The sequence below is a fragment of the Paramormyrops kingsleyae genome, chromosome 24 (assembly GCF_048594095.1).
Source record: "Paramormyrops kingsleyae isolate MSU_618 chromosome 24, PKINGS_0.4, whole genome shotgun sequence".
NCBI classification, from domain to species: domain Eukaryota; kingdom Metazoa; phylum Chordata; class Actinopteri; order Osteoglossiformes; family Mormyridae; genus Paramormyrops; species Paramormyrops kingsleyae.
Genome location: NC_132820.1, coordinates 17,526,547 through 17,553,268, shown reverse-complemented (window position 1 = coordinate 17,553,268; position 26,722 = coordinate 17,526,547). Strand labels below are relative to the sequence as shown.

Genomic DNA, 26,722 nt, shown 5'->3' with positions numbered 1-26,722 from the left:
CCTAAATAAAGGGGAATATTTCTCTCTCATGAGGATCGGGTACAGCAGGAGGTGATTGGGTTTAGTCTATATGGCACCGTAGAGAGGTCAGTGAGTTCTTCATCTTGACTGTAGTAGATTGAATCTTTGCTTTTGGGTCAGATGTGGCTGTCCAGCCAGGATGGCACTATGCCAAAGGAGAAGGGGGACTTGTACAGTATATTGTGTTATAGTCAGCCACTGCTACCTTGAATACTCAGCTGTTGAAGGTGAAGGGAGCCCTTCATAAATAACTGCACATCTTATCATGCTGATCCTATTGCCAGTAAAGTTCTCCTGTGGAATTGAGAAGGTGTGACTGTCTGTGCTGACAGCTTTATTAGCTTAGAGGCTGATGGACGGTGAGCCATCCTCAGCACAATACTCCAGATACACAAACCCCATATATCCCCCCATATAGCCCCCAGCAGACTATCCCTACTCCCTTTAGCAGACAATGGGCAACTCTGCCCTCTCATTGACCTTATGACTATGCTATAGACTTGATGTGTGGTTCCCCCCACCCCAAAGGGGACATGTCTACCCAATTTTTATCTCAGAGATCTAAGGCTGTAAAGTCTTCATAGCCAAACCCCTGGTTCCTATACCTTTCTGCTTTGCCCACCAACTCAGACCTCTGAATGAGTGAGTAGGATGGTATTCCATACAGTAGGTATGTGTCATTATGGTTAAATACCATCTCCCATTTCAGCCAATAAAGAGAAAGTTAATACTGCTCCAGATTTGATTTCCAAAGTACATACAACCTTAAGATTAATTAGAATTGAGGGCAATGAGTGGAAGGGTTCCACATTACATGAGGCTCTATCAATAACTTTTAACGTCTCTTGGGCTTTTCAACGCTCATACTGTCTTCCAATCCCTTGCAAATTATTTTTTTAGAGACAAGATTTTTCAGTTTGTCATGGTCTATTTCAACAAAATGCAGACAAAGCCTATAGATGAGGAGTTGCACCACAAGCAGGTGTGTCAGGTGTTCGAGTGACTACTCAGGGCCAGGCTGGAAAAGTGCAAATTCAAAGTCACCAAATCATGCTCATTGTCCACTTCAGATCCTAAGAAGGTCTGAGCCCTTACAGAATGAGCGCCTCTTCAGTGAGGGAGCTCTCATAGTCTGCTGACATGTTTTATGATCTTATCCAGAACTTCAGTGTGGCTGCCTTGTTCACCAGACATCTTTGGACTTTATCTTCATTCACATTCATTTATCCCAGACTACCTTAAATCCAACAAGTTATCTGGCTAAGCAAGAAGCCCTGCTTCATGATATGCACTCACCTAAAGGATTATTAGGAACACCTGTTCAATTTCTCATTAATGCAATTATCTAATCAACCAATCACATGGCAGTTGCTTCAATGCATTTAGGGGTGTGGTCCTGGTCAAGACAATCTCCTGAACTCCAAACTGAATGTCAGAATGGGAAAGAAAGGTGATTTAAGCAATTTTGAGAGTGGCATGGTTGTTGGTGCCAGACGGGCTGGTCTGAGTATTTCACAATCTGCTCAGTTACTGGGATTTTCACGCACAACCATTTCTAGGGTTTACAAAGAATGGTGTGCAAAGGGAAAAAACATCCAGTATGCGGAAGTCCTGTGGGCGAAAATGCCTTGTTGATGCTAGAGGTCAGAGGAGAATGGGCCGACTGATTCAAGCTGATAGAAGAGCAACTTTGACTGAAATAACCACTCGTTACAACCGAGGTATGCAGCAAAGCATTTGTGAAGCCACAACATGCACAACCTTGAGGTGGATGGGCTACAACAGCAGAAGACCCTACCGGGTACCACTCATCTCCACTACAAATAGGAAAAAGAGGCTACAATTTGCACGAGCTCACCAAAATTGGACAGTTGAAGACTGGAAAAATGTTGCCTGGTCTGATGAGTCTCGATTTCTGTTGAGACATTCAAATGGTAGAGTCAGAATTTGGCATAAACAGAATGAGAACATGGATCCATCATGCCTTGTTACCACTGTGCAGGCTGGTGGTGGTGGTGTAATGGTGTGGGGGATGTTTTCTTGGCACACTTTAGGCCCCTTAGTGCCAATTGGGCATCGTTTAAATGCCACGGCCTACCTGAGCATTGTTTCTGACCATGTCCATCCCTTTATGACCACCATGTACCCATCCTCTGATGGCTACTTCCAGCAGGATAATGCACCATGTCACAAAGCTCGAATCATTTCAAATTGGTTTCTTGAACATGACAATGAGTTCACTGTACTAAAATGGCCCCCACAGTCACCAGATCTCAACCCAATAGAGCATCTTTGGGATGTGGTGGAACGGGAGCTTCATGCCCTGGATGTGCATCCCACAAATCTCCATCAACTGCAAGATGCTATCCTATCAATATGGGCCAACATTTCTAAAGAATACTTCCAGCACCTTGTTGAATCAATGCCACGTAGAATTAAGGCAGTTCTGAAGGCGAAAGGGGGTCAAACACCGTATTAGTATGGTGTTCCTAATAATCCTTTAGGTGAGTGTAGGTCCCTGGTGATCACTGACCACAACAAACTCTATCTCTAAACTACCAGCTGCTTCAGTCCTCATGGACCATTGGACCTTGTTTTTCACCAGTTTCCAGTTCCAGATCATCAGCTAATATGGGACTGAGCAAATGCACTATCCTGATCTATGAAAGCCTATTGAATCTATCATTCCATGTAATCCTCCTAAAACCGGTTGCTACAAGCTCACTGCTATCCAGAGATGTCTCATCAGTTCCCCCGCATCATTGATGGTTCCCCTGCATATATCGGGAGTGGCATGGCCTGTTTCAGCCAGACCTCTCAGACCAATTGAATCCACAGGGCAAAGTTCCCTAACCTTCTCACAGGCCCAGGGGATGCTCTTCGAAGTCCCAAGTCCTGCAGCCATGACATCACTCTCCAGGAATCCGGTGCCGCCCCCTTTGGGGGGTTGAGGGGGATTACACCCTCAGCGGGGGGATCCAAGGCGTGATACTCATGGTCATTGCATATCCCACCACGTCAGGATAAAGCCACAAGTGCTCCTTGCTAACTGAACTGTGTTTATAGGCAACCTAGTAAAAGAAATTTACTGATAAATGTTTCCACTTGTTCAAGCTCCAGTTGGGAGCTTCTGAACTCTATTATACTGTATTATATCTGTCTTACTGGTTTTGTTTCACTGCATTGTTAAATTTTATCTCTAGTCCCTTGGTTTCAGTAGTCTTGGCTTCAGAATTCCAGTTACATGGTTCCTGTTGGCACCTTCACACTCCAGCCTGCCCACCATCCAACACTTTCCCAGACAACAGGCACTGGATTCACTCTGGATTTGGATCGTAGCCTTCAACCTCTGTCTCCATTTTCTGCTACAAGCATGACATTTTTATGAAGTAATGTTAGTTAGGTCTATCAATAATTGTGACACCTAGATCTCAGCTCATTTTTGAACCACTGGCATATGAACGGCTTGTGTCAGAAACCTTCAGAAGAGCTTAACCTGAGCAGAGTCAGTTGTTCAGTCTTTGATCTTTCATTACATAATTTGCTGCAGAGGGTTGTGCTTTCTTACCGTTTCCTGCCACTGCAGCTCAGCCAAGCTGCATCGTCTGCTCTCTGTGTGAGATGAAAGACTTCTAGCATCAGTGAGACAGTGACTTGTATTTCTAATAGTGAGACAGTGATTCTTCTTGCCAGTGCTAGTGAGATAGTGTTTCTTGCCAGTGGCAGTGAGACAGTGACTTGTGTTTCTAGTAGTGAGACAGTGGTTTTTCTTGCCATTGGCAGTGTGAAGGTGACTCATTTCTCACAGTGAGACAGTGATTCTTCTTTCTGGTGCCAACGAGACATTGGCTCTTTAATGATCACCAGTGTCTCTTATAAAAATAATTACAAATTAGTAGACTGTTTGCTCATATCTACAGTGTCATAAGAGAAAATGTACCAAGGAAAGTTATGTAAGATGATGCAGGTTCAATGGGTTGTGACTAGGGTTCTGCCAATAGATGATGTCATCATCCATCACCGACAGACATCACGCCCACTGTCTCTGCTAAGTGCCCACATAAAAATAATTTTAAAATCTACACTGCTTGCTCCTACCTGAGTAAATCAGAAGGGCCAGTCTTTATTTGTATCACAAAATTGAAGAAAAAAATTACCTACAGAACAATCTCTCCCGTTCTCTGCTATTCCAATCTTAAATAATTCCTAATCATTATATTGTTATTACCTATCTTTCACCATCCTGCACATTTAACTTAGAATATTTCATGTTTACAAAAAATATAATATAATAACTTTTGGGATTAGTGGTTGGTAATGATTTTGTCTGCCCCCCCCACATTAAATTTCACACGCACCGTTTCTCACAAAATCTATTTCTTTGCATTTAACTTAAATGTTTTTTTTTTTTTTTTTTTTTTTGCAAATCTCGGTCAGTTTTCTGCGGCCAGCTTCATAATGGATATACAGCCGTGTGTGGTGGGGCGGCACCGGCGGGGGAATAATAATATCCCTCATTTCCTTTAAAACTAAAGGTAAGATGCCATCAGGGCCCTACGATTTATTTATTTTGAGCTTAGCTGGGCTTTGTACCATATCAGCCTCAGTTATACATATATTGCTCATAGATGACACTGTATTTGTACTAAATGGTGGTAAGTTACTCATATTCTCTACTGTGAACACCTGTGTAAAATAATCATTAAACTCATTTACTATATCAATTTCATTTTCAATTATAAGACCCTTACTATCCTGCAGATTAGAGATTTCAGCTTTTAGAGCTCTTTTGGAGTTAAAATATTGGAAGAAACTTTTAATGTCATCCTTAGCCCCCGATGCAATCTTCCTTTCTACATTCCTCTTATCGAGTCTAATGTTGTTTTTTAACTCAACCTGCAGACTTACATACTCCTGCTTTATTCTGAGATCATTAGTTATTTTCCATTTGTAGAATAGAGCCCTTTTCCTCCTGACATTATGCTTAATTCCAGTAGTAAACGACTTTGGTTTTCGTTTTCTAGATTTAGTTTTGCTCGAAACAGGTATGAAGTCCTCTAGCACTTGCAACAATGTTATTTTAAAAAATTCCCATGCCTCTTCAACAGTTTTGCTATTTAATTCCATCCAGGTTCTAGTTTCTAGTTTCAGTCTCATACCATTAATTCACAAAATGAATGACCAAGTAGTAGAAGGGGGGAAAAAGCACTTAAATACAACAGACAACCAAGCTAACGAAGAGCCAGATGTGACACGTAAGACAATTAACCAATAACAACAGCACAGGGAAAACAGGCAACAGGTGCAGTAACTTATACTAATGAACACAAAACTAGGGAACAAACACTGAAAGTAAGAAACACTAATCAAACACTGGGAATTACTACACTAAGATAAGTAACATGCAACCAAGATGCACTGTATTGGGAAAAGTATTGGGACATCCCTCCGAATCATGGAATTCAAGTGTCCCAATCGCTTCCATAGCCACAGGTGTAGAATAAAAATCAAGCACCTAGGCATGCAGAAACAAACATTTGCAAAAGAATGGGTCACTTTCAGGAGCTCAGTGAATTCAAGTGTCATCAATAAGTCCATTCCTGAAATTTCTGCGCTACTAAATATTCCACAGTCAACTGTTAGTGGTATTATAACAAAGTGGAATCAATTGGAAACAAAAGCAACTCAGCCAGAAAGTGGCAGGCCATGTAAAATCACAGAGTGGGGACAACGCATGCTGAGGCGCACAGTGTGCAGAAGTCACTGTCTGCAGAGTCAATAGCTACAGACCTCCAAACTTCGTGTGACCTTCAGATTAGCTCAAGAACAGTGTGTAGAGAACTTCATGGAATGAGTATCCATGGCCGAGCAGCTGCATCCAAGCCTTACAGCAAATGTAATGCAAAGCATCGCATGCAGTGGTGTAAAGCACACTGCCACTGGACTGTAGAGCAGTGGAGACGTGTTCTCAGGAGTGAGGAATCATGCTTCTCTGTCTGGCAATCCGATGGATGAGTCTGGGTTTGACAGTTGCCAGGAGAACGGTACTTCCCTGACTGCATTGTGCCAAGTGTAAAGTTTGGTGGTGGTGGGATTATGGTGTGGAGTTGTTTTTCAGGGGTTGGGCTTGGCCCCTTAGTTCCAGCGAAATTAACTTTTGATGGTGCAGCATTCAAAGCCATTTTGGACAATTTAATGCTCCCAATTTTGTGGGAACAGTTTGGGGATGGTCCCTTCCTGTTCCAACATGACTGCACATCAGGGAACAAAGCAAGGTCCATAAGGACATGTATGAGCGAGTCTAGTGTGGAGGAACTTGACTGGCCTGCACAGAGCCCTGACCTCAACCCAAGAGAACACCTTTGGGATGAATTAGAGCGGAGACTGTGAGCCAGACCTTCACATCCAACATCAGTGCCTGACCTCACAAATGCTCTCCAGGAAGAATGGTAAAAAATTCCCATAAACACACTTCTAAACCTTGTGGACAGGTTTCTCAGAAGAGTTTTAGTTGTTATAGCTGTAAAGGGTGGGCCAACTCCATATTAAAGCCTATGTATTAAGAATGGAATGTCATTGAAGTTTATGTGTGTAAAGGCAGGTGTCCCAATACTTTTGACAATATAGTGTATAAACTGGAATGGAAGTCTATAGGACAAAAGCAGGGCAAACCTATAACCAGGAAACAAAATAATAAATACATATAAACAGGTGAAATTGGTCCCTGGCCAGCCTCAAACCCAAGACCAGAGAGTTCATTGCTTTTGAGCCACATGTTCAACCCACGGAGGTATGGGGCAGTCTGGGGAACAGGGAAAACACACTAGGGGTAAGGGACAATGGACGGGGGAACAGCATGGCCAGCCCCCTGCCAGTCCATGCGGAAGATGCAGGACAGGGTCGGATGGGCACCAGCCCTGGCAGCACGACACACAATCATGACAGCGGGTAACAGCGAGAATTATAACATCTGAGGCTTCTGGAGAAAAGTTTAGCGACCCAAGTGTCTTACCACACTGACAAGAGCATCACTGCCCTTAAAGGGGTCACTGAAACCTCTGATTATTATGTAGCCTGGGCTGCTGATTGTGAAAGTATGAGTAAAGTCCCTCACAATAACACTTTCCCTGGACTGGCCAAAACTTTTCCATTTGCTGACCTCATTTTGCTGACTTTTCTCATCTACTGAAAATATATTTTTATATCCAGTATTCAATATACCTCTGTTCCCCTTAATACCCTTATAATTATATTGCACTGCTTGCACTATTTTATTCCATTATTCTATTATCTTGCTTCTCCTTTTCTCAATTTATGTTCTCGCTCATCTATGTCATCTGTGAGTATAAGCACCAATACTGCCAAACAAACTCCTGAGACATGCAGCTGTACCCGGCCAGTAAAGTGAATTCTGATTCTGTTGATGATGACATCTTGCTTCACTAGAAGGGGTGGATGCTCTAAGAATCATCACAAAGCAGCAGGAGCTTCTGCTCTCGTCGCTGTGGTATGTTGGCGTGGGAGTTGTATGGATGTATTATGAGGGCCTCTTCAAATGCCTTGGATCTCCAAGGCAGGACGCTGTGCTTTGCTGTCGATGGCAGGGAGATGCATTCACAGAAGTCTCTGTGCAAGCAGTGCCGCTGTACCGCCCTGTATCCGACATACCCAGGTTCCTTAGTGTGTGACTTATTTCTGTGCTTGCACGCAGACAGGATGGAAATTATTTTTACACGTCTCTAATGTATTTTTAGACTCTAGAGATCAGTGTCCTTTTTAGACCGTATCAGTGAAAATGATACTTTTCTGGTTTCACAGCAGCACTTTCAAAAGCCACTTAACAGGAAGCTACAGTTGCATGTTTACGTTGATCTCTCTGGGTGGTTCCAGTAACCGGCCTTCTGCTCTACGGTCAGCGGGAGCCGCTCTGTGTGGGTCTCGCCTCGACCACGATACCTGTGGCCTTCTGGGCTTCACCTGCTATGCTCACGTTATACAAGCAGCATCATCTTCAGCTAACAAGCTCTTCTCAATGGCCAATGACAGGCAGGCCTCTGTGCTGCCTGCAAAACAGGAAATTCATATCAAGACTCAGACAACTATATGCTTGTCTATTGGACCTCTGAGGGCAGGAGGGCAGAACGGATCTGTTGATGTGGGTGGCATTAAGAAATGTATTGGAGGTCGGGTCAATCACAGCTCATTGTTCTTTGAGGTCCTGCTAAATCAGGAAGCACAATTATGGCCCTTTGAAATGAACAGCTCATGCATCACAGCTGACGTCAAGAGACGGCCACGAGCTGGCCTGATTCCTCGGCAGTCCCCTCAGCCAGTGCACCGGAGAGTTCCCCGAAGATGAAAACGCACTGACGGGAAAGTGCAAAGTTATTGCATCGCCTTTTCCCGTCAGTCAGTCGATCGCCTAGTGAGCTCTTACGCTGCATGTCCACACGTATAAAGAGACCCTCAGTACCCATGGATTTCCAGGGAGAGCCCTAATCCGAAAAGGGCAATTTGCTGAAATGAGGGAAATTGAAAATCACTCCCAGGCAAATAAACGAAGAACAAGTTTTGAGGAACATCTTTGCATGTCTCATGCCTCAGTTGATGCCAATAAGGACTGGAGGTTGATGAGGGAGGTTTGCTGATATTTTGAAGGACATGTCGCCTGTTTGCAATCTCCAGCTGTGACCTGAAGGAGGACAGGGGGGTGGGGGGGCTGTTTTTGCTCCACAGCCCTCCTGCATCTTTGTTGAGGTTAATGTGGAGCACAGTCGAGATCCACGCCGTCTATTTTTAGACAGTGCCGAGCTTGCACTGAATCTGTTTCTGGGTTACAAACAATGGCAGATAAGAGGAAGAGGAAGTGGTTTTTAGTCGATCTGCATCTCTGTTTAGCATGTGCAGCCTTCCTTTGTAAGCTAAGTGGTGTATTTTTGGGTGTGAGCTGTATGCTACTAATACCAGCTTCTATAATTTTCTCAATTAGTGACAGTTAATGTAAGCAGTGGCGGATAGGATGGTTGCATTTTGCATGGAGTGATCTGACGAGCTCCTGGCATGATACTGTAGGCTGAAAGGCTGTTTGTTAGCCAGATTGATGCTTAAAGTATCAAGTCTGCAAACACATCCTACTTATTCAGTGCATTCACTGCATGGTGAAGGCTGGACAGCGAATGCATTGCATGCGGTAGCACAGCACTACGTAACAGGCCAATGACTGGTAAGATTCCTGTGTGAGGACAGGAACAACCTAAGACAGGCGCTGTCGTAGACCCCTGGCACTGGGCTGAGGGACTGTTCGGGGTTTGGCCCACTCTCGGTTCAACGGGAGTGTTAAGGTGTACAGTATGTCGATAGGGTGTGTGGGTTTTGGAGAATGTGTATGTGGTAAAGGGTGTGGGGTCTCCCAGGTGCAGTATCCCCAGTGGGATAAAACAATACATAGAGTTGATTTTGCTCCGCACTGTGGCATATAAGTGTCAACATTAAATGGAATAGCCCTGTGGACTAATATAGCACAAAAGTGTCTGGGGAATCATGTGTTAAATCTGAGATATACAGACTGGGGTGAGCTTGTTAATTTGCTTTCAAAACACCAAATGTTTGGAGTTATATTTGGCTCATTTATGATACTGTGTCACCCAGTAACAAGGTGCCGTGTAGTTTAGTGACCACCCAGCAGCTGCGTGCTCTGTACAGACAGCAGCTACCTTGAGAAGGGGAGTGTGTAGGATACCAGGGCCAGAACTGATATTTCATAGGTCCTGTGTTCAACGCCGTTTGTTAAAGTGGTAAATAATGAGGGGGAGATGAGGAAGTGTAATAATGGAAACCAGGAAAACCATCCCCAAGGCAGATAATGGAACGGGTGACAGGCCTGAGACTAAAGAAGGCTTGTAAAAATTGGAATTTCAGACTGGGGGTGGATGGCCGAAGGAGGGCACCCTAAACATAGTGGAACTAGAATGTTGTGAAACAATGCTGGAAAGCAGGGGAAATGGTTATTGTGGTAAGGGAATGTACAAGCCAGAATATTATTACTCACACCATACTCAACCAGCGCCATTCATCCTGTGCCACATCCTACATGGGTGGGCCTCAGTAACTCCTCCTTAGCTATTGCACAAGGCCAGATCCATTTTGGAATCTGGAATTTTTCAGAATAAAGGATACAGGAGCGGGTGCTATTAGGTGCACTTGTTGCCCATTGCCTTCACCGAGAGGCAGCCATTCAGTAGTATTTGGGTCAGGAATGGACCACTCTCATACTCAGGGACAAGTACATACCCCGCACAGAATAATGGAACCGCCCATTTCAGATGCATACAGTATTCACATGCAATCAATAGTAAGTCTTCAGAAATGTAGTAATAAATCTTTACTGATACTAGTGTAAAGCTCATGGGAGACTTACATGGCAGAATGTGACTTTTTGATCAAATTTATTTATAAAAGAAAACTATATCCTTTTCACTGTGATTTCCCTGTGACATTAAAAAACAATGTTTCCTTCCCTGCATTTTCTGATGGTCTTTATTTTGACACGGAACTTTGCCAACACAATGCAGCACGCCGCCAACTGGGGACTGTGGTTTCTAAAAAGTGTTATGACAGAGTGAAGGAGGTCAGTGTTACTGCTCCCCTGTCAGAGGATCACCCTGCCCCCCCCCCCCCCCCCCCCCCGACTGCTAAGCAGATCTCAGGGCTCCACCTCTGAGCCTCAAACAACGGTGATCATTCTCCCACTATGGGTAGCTATAAATACGGAGCCCTCAGGCTGCTCAGGTGAGTTTCAGGGACGTGTTTGGAGCAATGAAAGTCCATAGTGTGAAATTTGAGAAGCGGCGCAGGTATCCCTTAAAGGCACTGCGGCACACAGTAGTCATTAACAAAGGTCTCGATCTTCCCCCATAAGGAAACTTAACATTTTTTGTCACGTTATCATCCTGTAATAATGAAACCTTTACCCACCTTTTACATTTGTCTTATAATTTACTCGTTTATATCCAGAAATAACCAGTCATGCTGTGAGCCTGCAGTATGGAATCAGGCCTTAATATGTAAGAAGCTTAAGCTCACTATATGTAACGTGAGAGGATTGCTTAAGCGTTTATACACGGTTTACACTTTGCTCATATCTATAAAGACAACCCAATGACACACAGGCACGTGAGTTTATAAGATTACGAAAAACAGTTTTTATCAAGAATGAAACTAAAAATCCATATTCCTGAGAAGCATAGAAGCTGTGAAACGTTCCTCCTGTAATGAGAATAAGGCAGGAAGCTGATAAATAGGCGGAATGCAGCTGTTTAGCTGCCGCTAACGTGGACTTTAGCAGGAAGCTGGTACGTGTGAAATTCCCGAAGCGGCAGCCCTGGGCAGCATATCGTCTGCCATGGTGGCTTCCTCAGTCGCGTCGGGTTTCCGGAAATGGGATCGGTGCCTCCCATTCTGGGTATCTGTTTGGTGCGGCGATCCATCATACGGCGCGGACACAAAGCCGGTGTCACGGTGACAGTGCTGTGTCCCCTTCCTGAACATGTGAACGGCACAGCGGTTCTGACAATTTGGATCATTCTTGGATGAGTCATAACCACAAAATCACATTTATTACCGTACAGCTGTTTTAAGTAGAAAATCTGATTATTTGATATGTTTTTGCTTTTGACTCATGACTCACTGGTTCTTTAAATTCTCTTGAATCAGAGATACTGTGCAACGTGTCTTTTTCCTTCGTTTTGTCGCTTTCGCTTGTTGTTTTGACACGGCTGGGGCCCCGGGGGGGCAGCGGGGCTTCCCAGATGGGGATGGGGCGTCTCTGCGTGGGAGCGGCTGGGGTTGTCTCCTCGGCGTGAAAACACCGCACCAAGAGACGCAGGCGGGGGCAGTGCGCTCTAGTGAATCCTAGGAGCCAGCTGGGGGGTGGGTGCGATGGTAGAGTGAGAGAGGAACCAGCGCAAAGAGAGGAAACCCAGAGATGGCCCGATAAGACGGCTGCGTTTGCGCTTCTTCAGGAGGCAGCAGAGATCAGATGAGAGAAGAAAAGTGTCACCGTGCTGCTATGGAGACCCCCGCCCCCCCCCGCGCCCACCGTGTCACGCACACTTTCTGTGAGTTTGTGAACCTGACAGACTAAAGTGTCCAAAAGGACCAGGCTATGGGCTTCACACACACGTGCGAGGCTCGAGCTTGAGGCTTGTTTCACAGCGAAGGTGTGTGGATATGCTTGTGCGAGTGCTTGTGCGAGTGCTTGTGCGAGTGCTTGTGCGTGCATATGTACGTTTCAGGGCCATGTTCCTGCAGCTGGCCCCGCCTTTCCAGCCAGAATGTAGATATTTACATATTTACTTTTACATAACGATGTGAAATATGCCCCCCCCCCCCCAACAGCAGCGATTCCTCAGGACATTATAAGCATACCCCCTTAGCTCCGGTTTCACACCAGGCTGACCGGCCTCACTCACCGCCGCTCTGAGAGTGAGCAGTTAGTGATGCCTGTGGAGGAATGGGTTGGCCGGGGCTACAGAGCGCCACCTAGTGGAGCACAATGATGGCCATTGTTTTTATACAGTTTAACTAAGTGTTGTCTGAGGGCAGCTCCATGGCACAGCGGATGCGAAAACGGCAGCATATTGCGAAAGCAGCCGCTGTCGTAAGTGTGTCCTCAGAGAGGCGGGGCACAGCTGTTTCCAGCCACAGCCCAGTTCCTATCCACAGTGACTGGGCACCCCAGTGGGCGCAGTACCAGCAAGATCCTGACCAGGCCAGGGGGACACATGTCACCAGGCTGGGCCCTGTCTGGACCCCTTTCACCTCCCCGAGTGTGATCCTGCTAGTCAGCCAGTGGCGTGAGGAAACAGGACCGTGACTGTGCCATGAGTGTTCGGCATGCAGGCTGCCTGTTACCCCGAGCCGGGGGCCATGAAAATATCGGCTTCTTGTTTCAACCGGGAGCCAAGTCTGGGAAGCCTTAGGAGGTCGGATGCATAACGGTCAGGAGGAGACTGTAAGGACAGAGACTCTATCCGGAGTGCGGTCGACTGCGCAGCCGGAACGGGTCAGCACAGCTGCAACTGCACCATATAGCGGATTCATTGCCATTAAATATCAGGTACGGGCGGTCAGCTAACAGACACCGTTTAACAACCACTATCAGCTCATAAATTATAATTCATCACCCGTTCATTGGCAGCCAATTAACAGCAACAAGCAGGTTTTTTTGAATGACTTATAAATGAGTTATAGGTTAATAAGATATTTGAACAGCCTGTTTCTCGATACTAAAAAGTTTTAAAGTGGACGAGGTGATAGTTTGGAGCATTTTGGGCTGGGCTGCCGACCAGGACAGACGCTTCTCCCTGGCCACAGTGCAGAAGGTGCGCTGCTGTCAGAACGTGGAGGCAGCGATTACGCCCGGAGAAAACGCCGCCTCTCAGGGACGGGCCCTCGTGGGCGGAAACAATACGGTTATTTATGAAATTCCCACCTGGAGTGCTTTGCAGACGAAGCCCATTTGACTTGCAAAATGACCCAGGTTATGATTTGCATTGCTAAATCAGGGTTACGGGCAACAGGGACAAGTACATAAATATATACACTCGTGTATATACTCACACCCGTACTGCAGATGTAGGGCAGGGGAGAGGTTTATATTTAGCAATAAAAAGGGCTTTTAACGCTGAGAGGCCTTCCTTGGCTCCGTTCTTAATAGCCACGTAGCACAACCCGAGCAGGCATCGAAGAGGCCACCCCAGCCTCTACTCTCCAGGGCCTCCGTCAGCTAACCCACCAGCGCTGTATGCTGTTCCTCTGCCTCCAGGAGACGCCATCACACACAGCTAGCCTGGTTGGATTTGAGGGTCAGTGACGAGCCTGTAAACATCATCCACCTTCTGATTTAGTCCGAGGATTGAAAGCGGTAGTTAAACTTTACCTGATTTACCTGTTTATGCAAGTGTCTCATTGGGTCTTCTGCTTGTCTGACTGCCTGCTGTGGGTCCTTGGAAGGCCTGTCTATTTCCCTGCCTGATGTAAAACTGTATATACTGGTTGTCTATTTCCCTGCCTGATATAAAACTGTATATACTGGTTGTCTATTTCCCCGCCTGATATTTCTCACCTCAGACATCAGCGCCCAACACCAGGCTCATGCCCGAAAGCTGCCCCCCCCCCCCCCCGGAATGTACTTGCTGCACCTCTGCAGTGAATGCAAATCAGGACATCTTCAGCATGAGTGGGAGAGAGTGGGATTCTGGGAGTACCACAGGAGAGGGAGGGGGTGGGGGGGGGGGGGGAGCGGCTTGTAGGGGACCTGAAGAGCGAGGCTAGGCTCATTTACATGGTGAATGGGGAAACCAACCACTCACACTTTGCTCAACCAGGAGCATTCATACTGCAGCACCCAGATACTCACACCCTACTCAACCAGCAGCATTCATACTACAGCACCCAGATACTCACACTCTACTCAACTAGCGCCATCCATACTGCGGCACCCAGATACTCACACCCTACTCAACTAGAGCCAGTTCTACTGCGGCACCCAGATACTCACACCATACTCAACCAGTGCCATTCATCCTGTGGCACCCAGATACACCATACTCAACCAACGCCATTCATACTACAGCACCCAGATACTCACACGCTACTCAACCAGCACCATTCATACTACAGCACCCAGATACTCACACCCTACGGAGCCAGCACCATTCATACTGCAGCACCCAGATACTCACACTCTACTCAACTAGCGCCATTCATACTGTGGCATCCAGATACTCACACCCTACTCAACTAGAGCCAGTCTTACTGCAGCACCCATATACTCACATGCTACTCAACCAGCACCATTCAAACTGTGACACTCAGATAATCCCGGTGGTACCTTCCTATTGTACAATAATGACTCTCCAATGTCATGGCAACCGTGTCACGCAATCCATTGGCCAAAAACATGTTATTGTTTGTCACTGGGGGTACTGGGTTTGTTCACTGGGGGGGCAGCATCCCTTTTCACAAGAAACACTCCATTCATCCACGTTAGCGCTTAGTGAGCGCCTTGTGTTCAGTCAGAGTGATTAATATGCAAACGTTTAATTAGCTTTCCTGAATCCACGTTACACAACCGGTACAGGCCGCTGCTAACTGGAGCTTGTCGTTTTATCTGGGTTTTCTGCTAAGCATTAGGCAGGTTTAGTGTCCACCATGAAGCTGACTCCCCCCCCCCCCCCTCCCCCACACACACACACACACACACTGTGCTTTTTACACACAGGGCCGCAACCTTGCTCCTCGGCAAGTGGGTCATGTTTAAATGGGTTTCAGCACATACGAGTAGTCTCCCCCCACAGCACAGCACGCTAGAGGTCTCCCCCCACAGCACATCACGCACTGGAAGTCTCCCCCCACAGCACAGCACGCACTGGAAGTCTCCCCCCACAGCACAGCATGCACTGGAAGTCTCCCTCCGCAGCACAGCATGCACTAGAGGTCTCCCCCAACTGCACAGCACGTACTGGAAGTCTCCCCCCACGGCACAGCACGCACTAGAGGTCTCCCCTAACTGCACAGCACGCACTGGAAGTCTCCCCCCCACAGCACACACTCATGCTCAGGCATGCACTGTGGTCTAAGCAGCCTCTTTTGACTAATATCGTCTACATAAATGTTGACCTGCTTCTGTGTATAACTGGAAATTAAAGCATGACTGTGGGAGATAAACACTCACATTAATTAAAAGGCGTGTATGCTTTCTTTCCCGTTTTCTTTATCCGAGTCATTTTTCAATCTGATTTCAGAGGACTCCCCCCCACACTTACATAGCCGGCTAACCAGTGGCTGACCCTATCCAGTAATGAATAGGTCAGCAGGTCTTTGCGAGAACAGTTATGGTGCTTTTCCACTGGCGTACAGGAACCGACCCGTGCCCAAGCCGTACCGCGAAGAAGGACTAGTTAGAGCGAGTTCCATCTTTGGCTTTCCAATGGGTCGCCCGGTAAAGGTCTGGAGAGAGACAATAACGTAAAACCGAAGAGATGCTTATTTACTGTTCACACGGTGTACGTCATGATTTACTAGCACGTCTGTGAGAATCGCTGTGTGATGTTTGCATCAAACGCTAGCGGAATTAGCATTCGCTTGCATAGATTTGCATTACGAATCCATTCTGTTCAGCTGTTCTACAGTACTTTTTTAACCAGGAAGCTGGAAATTATGAAGATCATTTCGATCAATCAGATGACCGTGAGGGAACTAGTAAGCAGGGCCATTTCAGTGTGGGTACGGCTCGGATAATTTACAATGGAAAACCATCATTTTGAGGTACGGCTTGGTTCTTGGTGGAAGTGAAAAAGCACCATTAGAGAAAATTACTTTAACATCCTCTATTCTTCTATCAGATCATTGTTGTGTATCTTTTTTAGGATACGTGAGAAAGAACAGGGACCAAAGCTATTAAACCAATAGATAAAGGGCCAGGTATTGTGTCTTGATAAATATGAGTCGCATGCTGACTACAGGATTAGAAGTGAATCTCAAATGTCAATAGAAGTAAATATTGAAATGAGTAATCGAATGAGAACACATAAGCTAAATACACTTGGCTGCTCTGTTGGTTCTATCTGGGTTGTGTCTTTAAATGTGTCACTGTGATGTCACGCTTGGGTTGTGGGTTTCACGTCCATCTCCCACTATGATTGTGTGTGCATATGGGGGTGCATGTGTGTCCCCACAACATGATAAAAACCGTTTATTTTGATGTTGCGGGAATCAGTTTTTTGGTGCCCACAAGGGAAACTCAATTTTATAAAGATCTGTGCCTGCAGTCAAAAAACTTAAAATGCCAAAGGTCTCGTATTTTGTTTGGTTACTTATGGTTAAGGTTAGGGCAGGGTAGGGGTTAAGATCGTCATTGCTGGGATTAGGGTTTTGCCTATAAAAATGAATGGACGGTCCCCATAAATATATGAGTACAGGTGTGTGTGTGTGTGTGTCTGCTTGGTGTGTGAGGGTGTGTGCCCTGTGATGGACTGGTATCCTGTCTAGGACAGTTCCCGGAATAACCTCCAAGTGCATCACAAGCCTGCAATGGTGAGTAAACATGCACTTATATGAATGCCTAAAACGCTCAGCCCCCCTCCTCCCCCCAGCCGGTGGGAAGGACCTCTGGAAGATGACGCTTCATTACAAAGTGAGCGAGCGCTTAACAGGGGCTAAGTACTTAGCTAATGGATGGCGCCTAACAAATTGACTGCAGATTCCCTCAGCCTGCAGTGAAACCTGGGGCCTGTAGGGGGCAGTAAAGAGTCAGGCGCCCTGCTTATGTACGAGATTGCTGTGGTAGATAGAGCCTTCAGATCTCTGAAGTCCTGCACCTGCCCTTCTCAGTGCCTCCCTGGCTGTTAATTCAGACCCCTGCCATGCTCCTTCCACTGTGCTCCATTCAGCACCCCTCTGGGGGTGATTCAGAGAGTCTTGTCAGCTCTGAAGCCCTCCGTGTGATCGCTCTCTGCGTGTCCTGTGGAGAGACTCCTGCAGTACAGTGTGCTCACGTCTCTAGCTGCGGGCCACTGGCTGGTGAATGTCACCTTCAGTCCTTCTCCTATCACTGACGACTTCTTGTATGATGTCACAGTTTAATTGTATCCGATCCTGGACCTGCAGTAGGAGAGCAGAATGCGTTTATGTAATACTCACACAGGCGTTTAAACAGAGACAGGGCTGTCTGTCTTGCAGCGCAGCTAACGAGTGTTTGCAGCACCACCAAGACCCGAGCCGTACCAAGTCGTACGACGGGGTAACACCAGTATCACACTATCAGATGTTACTGTGGATCGGGCTTCTATACTTTACGACAAAAAAACTGCCAGTTCCTGGTGCGATTTGGGTACGCCTTGGTTCTCGGTAACAGTGGAAATGCACCATAATATTGAGATGCTACTGACGAGCTGGATTACCTGTATCAGGCATGTTAAATGAGGGCTGTGCCGAAGCTCTGAAGGAGGGTAATCTCTAGGAGCAGGCTTGGGCAGCCGGTTTCAGAATATAGAGTATATTAGGTACAGGAACATGCAAAACTCTTAGGCTGCCACAAAAAAGATGCGTAAATTATCTTGATATTGTTATAAAAATGGTTTCCTGTCTGTGTGTCAGCTTAGTCGTTTATTATTACCATCCGGTACACCCTGATACTGGTTGAACTCCACCACAAACACACCACATATGGCTAATCAATACCTCAGGAAGTTGATTAGTCAATTAAGTTAATTAATCAATTCAGCTAGTGGTAATATTTAACAAATACGTGGAACGTTTGCGGATCAGGTTTTCTGGACAGATACACACTTTATGCCAAGATAAACAGCTTGAAACATAATTTTACTGGGTGACCTCAGACTTAAGCACAGTATTATATATATATTTTTTTCTTCCAGTCCCCTGTTCGCACCTGGGTAAATTTTCTCTGTGGTGAGCTGAAATTAGTATTATAATGATACTAATTGACAATCAGATTGTCGGGCAACATCAGCAGAAACATGTATAGTAGCATCAGAGACACTATCATTATATATCATTATCTATCTCATTTGAGCAGCATGAGCCTGACTTCTTTTAACAGAAGGGGGGTGAAATGTAAAGAAGCGTCTCAGTGGAGCGAAACAGGCCAGCAGTCTGCTCATTCGCTAGTGCCGCATAGGTGGGCGGGGAGAGCTTTGTGCTGGGGGGGTACCTGCCACCGATGGCCTGGGGGGGTGCTGATACGCTGTAAGCACCCTCAACCGAGCTGGCCGCCGTCCTTAGCTCAGCTTGTCCGCTGGGTGACTTCTTGCGATTTGTAATGGCGAAATGCAAATGTGAAGGTGATCAGTCAGGCATGCTGGTAGGGTTTGAAAAATCCATCTGAACAGTAAGATTGTACCTAATCTGTGTGTGTGTCTGTGCGTTTATATATTACATTGTGTGGAATAAGTTTCCCCACAATGTGATAAACCATATTTTCCCCACAATGTTATTTTGATGTTGTGGGGACCATTTTTCAGTCCCCACAAGAGGAATCTCAATTTTATAAAAATCTGTGGATTCAATAAAAAAACTAAACTAAACATAAGTCATGTATTTTGTTTGGTTACTTATGGTTAAGGTTAGGGCTGGGTAGTGTTAAGGTCATCATTGCTGGGATTAGGGTATTCCCATAGAAATGAATGGAGAGTCCCCACAAAGATACATACAAACGTGATGAATACAAACATGTGCGCACACGTGCTGTGCAGGGGGTTTTAACAGGATGCACATCTACAGCAAGTGTGTCTTTTGCATTAAGGGAGGTACTTCGATCGGCCTGGAAATGGCTGAATACACAGCTTGATTATGAACGTGAGATCGAGATCCCCGACACTAAGGCACTGGTTTGTTACTCCGGCCGTTGTGATTGATCAAAGGCTCCGGGCTCCGTGGCCAGGCAGGGGATCTGCTGTGTGAGCCGTGGTGCCGATCTGGGGGCCGGGAGGACAGAGAGGGCAGGTCCCTGGGAGTCCATGGAGGCAAAGTCTTCCTCATCTCCCCACATGTCATGCCTATGATCCTCGGTGACGCCAACGCTGGGCTCACAGGAGAGGCTCTCATCAGCCCTGACCTCTCTAACGCTCCTCCGCTGTCACCTCTCGTCTTTCCCCCCCGTGTCGCTTCACGTTTGCTGTAGGATCCCAGGGTTTGCGTGCCCCCCCCCCCCCCGCCCCCCGCCCCCCCTCCCCAAACACGGTGATGCTCTGTGGTCTCTCTGCAGCTGGTCTGCACTGGTCACAGAAGCAAGAAAGTCCCCAGTCACATGATGCGGCCAAACACTTTCCCCGTATGGTTCTTTTACCTGAAAATGTAGATAATGTAGCTGTGATTTTCTGTGTCACTTAAGTCACGCTTAAGTCACCTCACTCCATACGTTGACCGTTGTAAATATTGCAGTGGTTTTAACCACATGATCCGTTACAAGCACATTATGAGACCTTATTTTCACCCCCCTCCCCACTCACACACTGGCAGCCCCTCCCTCCACATGGAGCCACAACCTACCTGCTGCAGATTCAACCCCCTTTTCGTCCTGCCCAGTTAGAATCGCCTAATCCTGCTCTGGACTTGTGAAAACCATTATCTTAAGGCTCATTTTTCAGTGTGCAGCGATGCATGGCTGCCCTGCTTGACCTTAAGTCAGATGGATTCTTGCATTATCTAAGAAGGTGGGTGGTTTGAGGACCTTTTGGACTCTTGCTTGCTTCCATAATAACAGGCCACAGCGTGTAAGACACAGGCGAGCCCCCACGCCACAGCGTGTAAGACACAGGCGAGCCCCCACGCCACAGCGTGTAAGACACAGGCGAGCCCCCACGCCACAGCGTGTAAGACACAGGCGAGCCCCCACGCCACAGCGTGTAAGACCGATGCCCGTACGGCGAAGGAAGAAACAAACGAGAGTCACACCAGCCTCTTATCTCACTACAGTATCTTTCTTTAATTTTAATTTAAGTTGTTTCCACTAATAAAAATAGACTCTGCCTTAAAGGAAGTGGCTTGTTTTTGTGTGAAGTCCACCCCCGCGTTTCAGATCTGTTTTATGCACGTTACGGCAGCAGAGGTCGTGTGTGTCTGTGTGTGTGGGGGGGGGGGGGGGGACACAGCTACACTCCTCCACTGGATGCACCTTCATCTGTCCGCACCACTAGGGCGTTGTGCGTGTCTGAATATACCAGTCCTGTACAGTCAAATTTTGGCGCAATAACAAATGCTGCCGTGAATGCTGCTCATGTAATAGGGCGGCTCAGATTTCAGCATTCTAGGTGGAAATGGACAGAAGAGGTGTGTGTGTGTGTGGTGTGTGTGTGTACACGTGTGTATGCACTATGGAAGTGCTCGCTTCTGTGGCACCCTACGCAACAGCTCTGTTTAACACACCACCTCGCAAGTAAGCAAAGAACGCTGAGATATTCCAGCCCGCAGCTCTGACACGCAGGGCAGAAATACTGCTGTAATGGGCCGTCGTTATGTAACGAGGCCTGACGCGTGTGGGTGCGAGCGGCCTACCTCCCCGCTCCGCTCTTCCAGGGTTGAGGTGACTGCTGTAACCTGTGGAGCCCACACACAAGAGCATGGTCAATGAGATTACACCTGCTGTAAGTGAAATGGGAGAATCTCACGCGCAAACACACACACACACACACACACACACAACCTGTAAGTTTTTTTTAATCCTGGATGACATGCAAAAGATTGCACCTCTCGTCCATACCTCATTCTGTGGGCACCGCCCTCTGGTGGTAGCAAGTAGAACTGCATGGTTCACAAAACCCGAGATGATGGTCCTGTCTGCCTTTAAAGGCTTCAAAGGAAATATTCTGGTCTCTTATAAATACCCAGTTATCCAGTCTGAGCTGCAGTGATCCAGGAGTGGATAATGTCTGAAAAGGAGGTTTACTTTATGGCACAACACAAACGGTCTGTGTGCCTAGGGAGGAGATCATCCTAGAAGCTGGTTTCCTACCCAGATCTCATCAAGGTGTCCCATTCTCACGTTCTGACACAGCCCAGTTACTGGGGCAGATTTGTTACATGTCACCTTTTCAGATCCCCTTTAGATCACGCCTTTTTCTCTGCAAGGATGTTTCTGTCTGCTTCAGGCCTGAGTCTCCTGGGAATACGGCCCATCTGGGGTCTGTTTGAGCTTCCTCCTTCGGGTTGCCCTGTACCTAAGCTCATTCATAACCTTTCTGGTTAGTCCGCTTTGTGGGCAAATTAATCTCCCTCTATACAAAGCGCTTTTGGTTAGATGAATCACAGGTGTGCTATTCATAGAGATCTTCCCATGGTTCTTCAGGGTAGCAGAAACAGCCAGAAGTTGCTATGCCTTTGCCGCAGCTTTTTCGTGCAGATGATGCTGGAAGCCACGCCCACCTCAGCACGGCATGCCCCGGTTATCCGGATCTATTTTTAGAGCTCTTCTCTGGGAGTCACCACGAGACACACCTGTCTATGGAGAGCTGGCACACCATGCAGTGGGAAGGCCTTTTAGGGGAGATCAAAGGGACTTATTAGCATGTCTGCCCCCATTGGCCAGAGCCAGCCTATCAAGGGCGTCTTTTGTGCGCTTTTGTTTAGCTCCAAACAATAAGGTCTTAGTAGTGGAGCTAGAGAGGAGGGCAGTAGCTGGCCAAGAGTCTTATGCTCCACGTGAACGTTTAGAGGGAGACCAGCTGGACAGACCTCCTGCCCAATCTGAACGGTGCACTGTGTGACTGCACTTTCCCTCCTGGACGCACTGCAGTGTGCTCCCAGGCTGATGCGTAGCAGGAAGTATCAACACAGTGTAATCACAGAGCCCAGCTGTCCGCAACAAAAACATTATTGCCTTAATAAAAGGGGGCATCAAAGTCATAGCCCCGCCCTAACTTCAGAGGGGGGGGGGGTCACATGGGCTGGGGGTGGGGCAGAGTGTCCCCCAGTCTGACAAGGTGGCCTTTCTTAGCACACATCCAGACGGAAGCAACAACAACAACAAACAAATTTATTTTTGTATAGCGCATTATCACAACATTACATCGTCTCAAAGCTCTCTACAGCATCCCCACCCAAAGCCCCCAGTGAGTAAGCCATAGGCGACAGTGGCAAGGAAAAACTCCCGAGAAGGAAGAAACCTTGATACCTTAGTAGAGCTTGGGGTTTGCCGTTACTGTGACTGCCCTCTAGTGGTGCTTTTATAGTGCTTGGGGTTTGCCGTTACTGTGACTGCCCTCTAGTGGTGCTTTTATAGAGCTTGGGGTTTGCTGTTACTGTGACTGCCCTCTAGTGGTGCTTTTATAGTGCTTGGGGTTTGCCGTTACTGTGACTGCCCTCTAGTGGTGCTTTTATAGAGCTTGGGGTTTGCTGTTACTGTGACTGCCCTCTAGTGGTGCTTTTATAGTGCTTGGGGTTTGCCGTTACTGTGACTGCCCTCTAGTGGTGTTTTTAAAGAGCTTGGGGTTTGCCTTTACTGTGACTGCCCTCTAGTGATTTGTTTATAGAACTTGGGGTTTGCTGTTACTGTGACTGCCCTCTAGTGGTGTTTTTAAAGAGCTTGGGGTTTGCCTTTACTGTGACTGCCCTCTAGTGATTTGTTTATAGAACTTGGGGTTTGCTGTTACTGTGACTGCCCTCTAGTGGTGTTTTTAAAGAGCTTGGGGTTTGCCTTTACTGTGACTGCCCTCTAGTGATTTGTTTATAAAACTCTGGGTTTGTTGTTACTGTGACTGCCCTCTAGTAATTTGTTTATAGAACTTGGGGTTTGCCGTCACTGTGACTGCCCTCTAGTGGTGCTTTTATGGAGCTTGGGGTTTGACGTTACTGTGACTGCCCTCTAGTGGAGCTTTCAGAGATCTTGGGGTTTGCCGTTACTGTGACTGCCCTCTAGTGGTGCTTTTATGGAGCTTGGGGTTTGCCGTTACTGTGACTGCCCTCTAGTGGTGCTTTTATAGAGCTTGGGGTTTGCCGTTACTGTGACTGCCCTCTAGTGGTTTTTTTTATAGAGCTTGGGGTTTGCTGTTACTGTGACTGCCCTCTAGTGGTGCTTTTATAGCGCTTGGGGTTTGCTGTTACTGTGACTGCCCCCTAGTTATGTTTTTATTGAGGTTAGGTTTTGCCGTTACGATGACTAGTCCATATTTACCTGCAACTGGATCACAATATTTTTCAGTTTAATTACAAAATCCATCTGCTGGTGTTTCTGAACGCTTCCTTCCTGCTGTGGTTCAGTTCCCAGCACTCTGTGAATAACTTGCCAGCTTTGTTCCTGAGAGAGAATGGGTGGACTTGTCAGGGTGTAGCTGCTGCACTAGCACCTCCCTCCCAGGGCTGGCGATAGGCCTACGGGCCTCTCGTTTCTGAGCCAGACCATACTGTCCTGACCTGGCCCTGTAGCAACAACAGAAAGGCAAGCGGTTAACCACTGAAGTTCATGGGCAGAGCTCTGAGCTACGCTATCTGAGCCGGCAGCGGCTGCAAGCTTTCTGCTGACTAGCTCCTAGAAGGAAGCTCAGCCCGCTGACCATGTGAGCAGGTTAGTAGGCGATAGGAATGGAGTGACAATGCAGGCATGTTATATGAGCGGCAAGCGACCACTTACTTCCTGCTCACAGCGCAAGCAAATCTATTCCTCTGTCACTCACTTCCTGTTCAAGCTAAACTGAGGGGCGGACAGGGGCGCCTGCTTCTTACATGTCATTCTGCTACAGCAAGGTCTTGGGTGAGCGGATGTGGCTGAGAAGGGACTGAAGGTTCATGTTGGGGGGGGAGGATAGTACTCCCAGCTGTGGGGGAGTCAAAGACCCAGGTAATGGATGAGTTTTGGCCATGAGGTACATGGTGTCCCCTAGGATGACAGACTCCCCTGAGAAACACAGCAATCTTCATCACCCCGCAGCCCAGCCTTTTATCTCTGCAACCAACCTGCTGCGGGAGGTGAACCACTTTACTTTTTTAAATCTTTATCAGAAATGACTTTTTCTCTGTATAAGTGAAAGCCCATCTAACATTGTCGACCGTCGAGTTGGGGCTACACTTTTGTAGATAGGAGGTCAGGCTTTAGGAGTTGGAGATTAGGGTTTAGTTGTTGAGGATTAGGCTTTAGGGTTTAAATGTTGGGGATTAGGTTTTATGTCGTAGGTGTTGGGGATTATGACTTTAAGGTTTAGTTGTTGGGCATTATGGCCCTGGATTCAGGTCTTAAGTGTAGGGGATTCGTCTTTAGGGTTTAGGTGTTGGGGATTATGACTTTAAGGTTTAGGAGTTGGGGATTAGGCTTTAGGGTTTAGGTGTTGGGGATTATGACTTTAAGGTTTAGGAGTTGGGGATTAGGCTTTAGGGTTTAGGTGTGGGAATTAGGCTTTAGGGTTTAGGTGTGGGGATTAGGCTTTAGGGTTTAGGTGTGGGGACTAGGCTTTAGGGTTTAGGTGTGGGGATTAGGCTTTAGGGTTTAGGTGTGGGGATTATGCTTTAGGTGCTGGGGATTAGGGCCCTGGGATTTAAGGTTTAGGGCTTGCAAGGGCACATTGATACGATTTTTCACAAGTCATCGGCATCACCAGAAACATAAAACACACAAACGTGTGTCTAGGCAAAAAAACTATGTGAATTCCAATCTGATTGTTCACTTTCATGTTGCATGGCCGTGAATTGGATATGTATATAAACACATATAAAAGTGACTCAAATCTGATTTGAGAAGATCAGATTTGTGTGTCCACACAGCCCTGAAAACATCAGATCTGAGTCACATTAAGGGAAAAAAAATGATTTGAGTGCCAGTGGGTACGTAGCCTGTGTTACCGTTGGGGACTCTGTTGTGCTTTGGGCACTGTTACGTTGTTCAGAATGTCTTCGAAAGAGTTTGGGAGGAACTGGAGTTACTTGCACTGGTTAGAATTGTTTCCGTATGGCTGCTTATCTGGTTTCAAAGGGAGGCCATCTGTCCTCTCTGGTTTTGGAATCTTTATACTCCAGTAGCTGTGACACGTTCCGATCAAACAGGAGCAGACTGGCGTGAGGGTGTCGTGTCACGCAGCTGCAAGCACACTCTGCCCTAAGTGCGTGGGAACCATAGGGGCAAGGTGAGCAGGACGTGTCTGGCACCATCCTGGGAACTCCCCCATAACATTACTGCTGTCAGATTTTTCCTCTTCCAGAGATTCTTGTCCTCTTTCCTTCCTGTAATCCGTATGGGTAGCCTGTAGGGGGTGAGGCTTAGTGCACCCTCATAGCTTGAGAAGGTTGTCTGTTCAATGTCACTCTTGGGCCCTTGAGCAAGGCCCTTAATCCCAATCGCTCAATGGACTGACCCAGATGTTTTGGATAAAAGTGTCTGCTAAATTAACAAAATGTTAAGTGGGTATGAAGCCATTTCCAGTCCACACACACTCAGATCTGCAGATGCACCTCCTCGCCCCCTCACCCTCCAGCAAATCTCAACAGCGTAAAATGCTCTGGCGCTGCTTGTCTTGAAAGCTGCCCGGAGGTGGGGCCATCGTCTGTCACGGGAGACTGAGGTGGACGGGGGTCTTGCTTAGCCAATCTTCACACCACCTGTCCTGTATTCCTGTGTTTCTTCCTGCCACTGCGCTGCTGGTTTGTGGTCTGCAACAGACAGCCCAGGATATGCTGGGTGGTCTGCGATTTGCGGCTTTTCTTGATCTTGTTTCTGGTGTTAAGCTGTTAGTCGTATACTCACCCTGGGCTCTCCACAGCTGTCACCCCAAGGGGGGGGGGGGCACAGTGTAAAGAAGACACACACACACACACACACACACAGACATACACATACATACACACAGACATATACACACACACACACAGACATACACATACATACACACAGACATATACACACACAGACATACACATACATACATACAGACATATATACACACACACACACACGCAGACATACACATACATACACACAGACATACACACACACAGACACACACTCACACACATAGAAGCACACATAGACACAGACACACACACAACAGACATATAGACACACAACAGGCACATAGACACACAACACACAGATAGACACACACGCACATAGAAACACACATACAGTACACAGACACACACACAACAGACACATAGACACGCACACACATACACACATACACACACACATACATGCTCA

The 26,722-nt window shown here is 46.9% G+C and overlaps 1 protein-coding gene across 4 annotated transcripts in view; it reads left to right on the top strand.

The window, feature by feature from the left end:
* LOC111856913 (diacylglycerol kinase delta-like) overlaps positions 1–26,722 on the top strand; it is a 50,251-nt gene that overhangs the window by 6,725 nt on the left and 16,804 nt on the right. The gene's annotated exons all lie outside the window — the stretch shown is intronic.